A 6576-nucleotide genomic window follows, 5' to 3' on the forward strand; every position below is an offset into this window, starting at 1 on the left:
ACTATTCCAAATTCAATGCTGCATGGAAGTCAAAGTTAAAGTGGTGCCAAGCCAGTAATGACTATTTGAAATGAAATCATTTTGATGCATATTTATGCAATAGTAGCTATTGTAGTGACAATTTTAAATGAAAATTATTTAATTAATAGTAGCTATAAAGTAATGATAACACTTTTAAATTAAAAGTTATTTATGTTTATCATATTATTGTTATGTAAATATTGTCATTAACAGTGTGGGAAACCATTTTTTCCCCCAACTAGCCATTCTGGCTAGTGGAATATTGAACTTGCTAGCCAAATAGAAATTCAACTAGCAAAATTTTTGGGTTTTTTTTTTTGTCTGTACTATCATCTGTTTTCTCTTGGATTTGACTATCTTCTGCTTTCTTTTTCTTTCTTCGATTATCTTTTCATTTGTTTTTAAATTTATCAAAAATATTTGCTCCTATTGAAGTTTATCATGTACAATAAGTACTCCATTTCTGAACTCATATTTAAAAAATAAAATTATATTTCAACAGACTCATCATTATGAAACAAGAAAATGTTTACCATTGCTTCTTGTTCATTTTTATTTTGACAATAAACAAATAATTTAAGGTAACATAACATAAATTACCAAGATAAGTTTGTTTGAATACTAATTCGAGATCGAGACCGTCGCATAGGTTTTGGCACATCCCGTTTACCGGAAATTAAAATGGCATATCGTAAACAATGCTTTACATCAATAAAATTGTGCATATCATGCCAAAATTCACATGACATATTAGATCTAAAGCTAAACTTCTTAAAATTTAGGGAACATGTTTTTAATGTATGTTGTTAAGGGATGTTTAACTAAATAACCTGTTGGCTGGTTAACCTCCCTTGGAACTCGCCAATCAAATGACTGTCGCCAAATTGACGAGTGTAAGCTAATGAGAACTCACCAAATTACACATATACTCGTATTTGGCGAGCTGGCGAGTGGTGATTTCCCACACTGCATTAATAAATAAAATCATTAAATTTTCAAGTGTTAATCCATCAAAAGGGTCATTCCAACTATTCATATTGAGTATTCAGCATTTTTTTCTCATGGAAATAGACTTAATGCAAGGTTTTCCTTAAGTTTTACACATACTTGACTTGTTATGCCGCGAAAAAAAACACTGATAAAAAACCTCCAGTTTTCAAACTAAATCTCCAGTTTTAAAGGAATGATTTTATCACATGTTATACTCGGCGTCACATAAATAACATACTGTTAAAATTTGAATAAAAATATTTTCTACGACTTTATTGACACCTACCGTCGTTTAAATTGTCTTAAATGACTTGCTCATTCCTTTAGCCAAAAGCTTCTCCCTAAACAAGTCGCTTATTAGCTTAAATCATGCGTAACAAATCCTTACGGGAAAATCCCATACTAATATCCGCCATGTTGGTTTCTACGGGACGATTTGTCTACAAACAAAGTTCGTAAGTTCCCGTCGAACTCCGGTGACAATCGTCTGCTTGATCAACATCTCGGTATTGTACGTTGTTCGCGTAAAATAAATCCGAGATATCCGAAATAACGCCGAAATGCATTCTGGGTTCTTCGGTTTTTGGACAAACCATTTAAATGTAAACAACATCTCCTAGCAACCCGATCACTGTAAACATGGCTGACTTTTTACAATGTAAATATTGGCACCGAGAATTAAAATCTGACCGGAATTTAACAATTCAATGTTTAGGGAGAAGCCGTTTGGCTAAACGAATGAGCAAGTCATTTAAGACAATTTAAACAACGGTAGGTGTCAATAAAGTCGTAGAAAATATTTTTATTCAAATTTTAACAGTATGTTATTTATGTGACGCCAAGTATAGTATGTGCAGGCTCTCTAGAAAGTTTTATAAAAGAGACTGGGGTCCTTACCATAAGGAGACGAGGACAGATCATCAAAGTAACAAAGAAACATTTTTCCTGGACTTATGGAAATTCACACTATAATCACACTCACAGTCATAGTGAAACTTTGTCTTTGAATACGTTTTTCACATGTAAACTTATGGAAACATTACGTCATTAGATTTGGTTAGTGAGACCAAATATGTCAACGGTGCAAGTCATTTGACAATGAAAATGAATTTTCCAATAGGAGTCACGGAGAAAAAGGAATATTACGCATTTCTACTTACTGTAGTGTAGGATATACATGTACACTTAACCACTCTCGGTAACTGCGGAAGCTAAAATTTTCAGTGCTGGACAGCTATGAAAATATTACTTTGAAGTGTCCATTTCCAAAAAATGGTATGTATATTAGGAGTACCGGTAAACTGCAAAAACAAAAATAAATAAAACAGAAAACGTCTAGATATCGTTTTGACTTCAATATAAGCCCTCTCATATAACCCCAAAAGATACTGAACAATATCTAGAGCATTTTTTTAAAATTCCTTTTATCTTTATGAATGAAACGCACAGCTGTAGTAGTGTCTAAAATGTGTAACCCGTACCCGTAGCCGTATCAACTTTTCCCCGATCCCGAATACTTTTTTGCCGATTACTTCATTAATTCTTGATATTACCAGTTGAAAATTGATACACATTGACAAAATGACATGATGGGTTTGTATTTAAAATTGGAATCAATTCTTCTAAAAATTGATTTTTATTCGATTCTCTGTCCTCAAAAGGTCTAAAAAGTGTAACCCGAAATTCCCGTACCCAAAATCAGTCCGGTAATTTTGTTATTTGTACAATTTGAATGCATGTTTGACATTAGAACATCATGATATTATCAAAATATTCATAGACGACCAATTAAAGTCGCAAAAGACTGTTTAAGCAATTTATTTTATTCTTCCTGGATCAGATCGTCTCCACTCTTTGCTGGTAAGGGTATTGACCTTAGGTACGGTATGGATTCCGAACTCTTTTTTAAACAGTATTAAATCTTATATAACTTTTCAAAAGACTTAAAGTGAAGTTTTTTTCTCTAAATGTTTTCAGATAAACGTAAAATTCGGACAGGAAAGTGAGAAATAGTCAATTATTAGTTTTGTACGATAACTCCCGGATACAAATTTTAGGCCTTTGAAAATAAAAAAAAAACCGATCAAACAAAAAATATACAACATTTTTCTTAACTATAAATGAATGGAAACAGACATGTAATTTTCACATCTCATGCAATTTTCAGACATTTTTCGTAATAATGAATATATTAGCAATACATTATTTGGATACGGGGAAAAGTTGGTACGGATACGGGTACAGGTTACACATTTTAGACTCCACCGATAGACGTTACTTAAGATCAAACAATAACGTCAGTTATATATAATTTTGAAATGGCATAGTTTATGTATCGTGTATAAGAATAATAAGATAAGGACAAAGTAAAAAGTTAAAAATACAACTTTGTTATAAAGTGTTGCAACAAATACTATGAAAATGATCGTGTAATATATATTTGGAGTGATAAAATTCATTTAAATTGGAGTATTAGATCGACTTCAAAACTTTCAAGATTCGTATGATTCCGTTGATAGTTATGACTTTTCTACCCTATATACAACGCTGCAACTCAAACTTGTCATATCTAATTAAAAGGCTGTCCATGTGAAAATCGGGCAGATCTGATGATATGGCACAAGTAAAGTTTTATCCCACTATTTTTTGTCTAAATACAATGCATATATCATATGTATGAATAGTATAAAGTTTGTTTTAAACCGATAATGGATGGTTCAGAAAATGATTTTCAAATTTCCTAACAAAGCAACCAAATTTTGTTGTAATAATAGAGTTATCTCCCTTTTTTCAACGAATTTCAAAGCTTTAATTTATTTCTCTGTAATTGTTGCAGTGACTGAAAAAAACAACATTCAACTTTGAAAAAGGATGCATTTATGGTATGAAACGGGTGAACATTTTTTTTAAACAAAATTAAATTTGTCATGTCATGTCACCCACTGACTGGTTTTTACATGGACTCCTTCTTAAATGGTTCTTTGATAAATCTGGTTCTCAATTCATTTCTTGTAATGACTACAATGCAACATCAATTGGACATGCTTGGAGATGATAAAAGCTTTGAGTTTCTTAATTGACATTTTTTATTTGATTTGGTAACACTCTGTACAGACAGGTTGTTGGCATTCCAATAGGGAGTAACTGTGCTCCTCTTATCGCTTATTTGTTTCTCTACTGCTATGAATAGCAGTTCACGGCTAAACTTTAAAACTATTTTAAAACGTGATCTGTTTAATGAATCCAATAATACTTTTAGATACCTTGATGATATATTGACCGTACATTATCATATCCTAACTTCGAAAACTATGTTAAAGATATCTACCCAAAAGAACTTAAGCTGAGTAAGTCTAACAGTAATAGTACTAGTACATTTTTTCTTGGTTTAAATGATTTAGATTTTCCTATTGTTAATTTCCCATATCTAGATGGTGATATTCCTGAAGCACCCTCTTATGGTATTTTTACATTTCAAAACTGGTCTCTCGAATTTGTAATAAAGTGTCAGATTTTAATGAACGCAAAAAATTCATTACAGCACCAGGGGTATCGATATCACAAACTTTTAAAAAAACATTTACCAAGGTTTTCACCATTACAAAGGTTTGATACAAAACTATAATTGATTTATCAACTGTCCTTAATAGATTTTATTTATAAAGGATACGATTTTCAAATCATTGTCTATTATTTGAACATACTTTTCACAAACACAGATATTCGACCCCTTATTACAACCCTACGTAAAAAAGTCATTTTTATTAATTGAGATAGATTTGTAAAGCTTGTAATTAGCATCTGCAACTGTCCCTTACACCGCCACTGAAAAATGGCACCATCGAAACACCCCGTTAAGGTTTTAATGCAAACACTAAGATACCCGATAACGTTGTTTCTAAAATATCAGGATCAATGTCATGTTTTTACGCCATTACAAAATCAATACACAACTTTTACTCAGAACTAAATATGTTGATTACTACGAAAGTATTTCAATTCACGCATACCAATTTTCGCGAATTTGGGGAGAAACAAAAGTTTGTGGATTCTTGATTTGTGGTTTTGAGGTTTTTTTTTAAAATCCAATATAGGAAACAAATTCAGTTATTTATGTATGTATGTATTTCTGGGTAAGAATTAGGCAATGAGTGGCACATCATTTTTCTCGGTTTGGTCTTTTTTGTCTCAAATATATTCAAATACATCAAGAAAACAACTGAAAAGCTATTTCAAGTTATACTGAAGCATTGGTGGCGTAAATATTTTTTGACTGGTTATATAATCAAAAAGTTCGGGAAAATTTTCCCGTCATTTGTCCATAGTGTATTTCAACTAAATTTGAACTATCAATAACTTAAATAGGCAAATTTTACAAACACTTTGACAGTAATTTCTTGGGGTTATGAGTTATAAATACTTGGATTATGTAAAATCCAACTGTGTATTTTTACTTCATGTGCCAAACCTTATACACACTTTGCCTGATTCGTAGACGGAGAAGTACTTAAATTTTTTTGCAGAAACATGTGAGGTCTCCCATGTGAAAGATTATCATCGTAGGACCAATTGGTCTTTTCGGAGAGAAACACTTCTCTTTGTTTGCTGTTGTCCTGTTATTAACTGTTCGTTGCGGTGGCAAATCATCTGAGGAGCATTTTAATAGAGCTGGTTTGTTACAAGCAAATTTTTATGAATCAGATACATGTTTCTTATTTGATGGTATACTGGGATCGACAGTTACTGATGTTTCCTTTCAAGAAAACAAGAACCATTGGTGTTATATGTCTTTGTTGTTTGATACCTATTTAACTTTTTGTGTTCAGATCAAGCAAGTTATAATCCCGAAAATTAGAGATAAGTTGTTGGTATTGACTATCTGTAGAAACCAGGAGATACATGAAACCACTAATACCGTTAACGAAAGAACTTCTTTTATTACGAAAACTGATACTAAAAAATTCATATTTCTGATAGATCAGTATGTATTTCAACATGAGTTATCTTCCTGAGTGTATAATAAGATTAGACGTAGAATGGGCACTGTTATCTTAATAAATATATATTGAAATCATGATCTGCATAAAACTTTCTGATTTGTGCAAATATTAAAAGTGTTTAACATTTTACCTATATACAGTTTTTCTTTTATTAAATTAATTATACATATTATCTCAGAATGTGACGACTCTATTCGCTACACTGCTACATAGGATAAAATTGATACAGGAAAGGTAAAGTAAACATAGAAGGGTCTGAAAAATTCCCAGCAATGTTAGAACTGTCAAATTTTTGGTCGTTCCCTCCGCGGGTCCCGAACTCGTACCGTTGTGACATCTAGTCCAGCGCCGTAGACCACTCGGCCAGCCAGGCTATAAAAAAATATAGCTTTCGCTGGCCGGGTCATTCCTCCTTGTAGAATTAATCTAGGATTGTAACTTCGTACACGATGTATGGTAGTACGGGACAGCTCAATATTATACAGACGTCTCAGAATGTAACAACTCTATTCGCTACACTGCCCCATCGGATCAAATTGATGCCGGGAAGATAATGTAACTATAG

At 32.3% G+C, this 6576-nt stretch overlaps 1 protein-coding gene across 3 annotated transcripts in view; it reads right to left on the bottom strand.

The window, feature by feature from the left end:
- Window positions 1-2298, bottom strand: part of LOC148626849 (ras-related protein Rab-23-like) — a 28147-nt gene extending 25849 nt beyond the window's left edge. For 2 of the 3 annotated variants that reach the window (XM_088548528.1, XM_088548779.1), the window contains exon 1: window positions 2172-2298. The gene's annotated coding sequence lies outside the window, so the exon portion shown is untranslated. The remainder of the gene's footprint in view (window positions 1-2171) is intronic. The other variant, XM_088548691.1, reaches the window with a different exon arrangement.
- Window positions 2299-6576: the final 4278 nt, after the last annotated feature.

The sequence above is a fragment of the Perna viridis genome, chromosome 1, assembly GCF_037379345.1.
Source record: "Perna viridis isolate PV_CMFRI_1.1 ecotype Kerala chromosome 1, ASM3737934v1, whole genome shotgun sequence".
Taxonomy (NCBI): domain Eukaryota; kingdom Metazoa; phylum Mollusca; class Bivalvia; order Mytilida; family Mytilidae; genus Perna; species Perna viridis.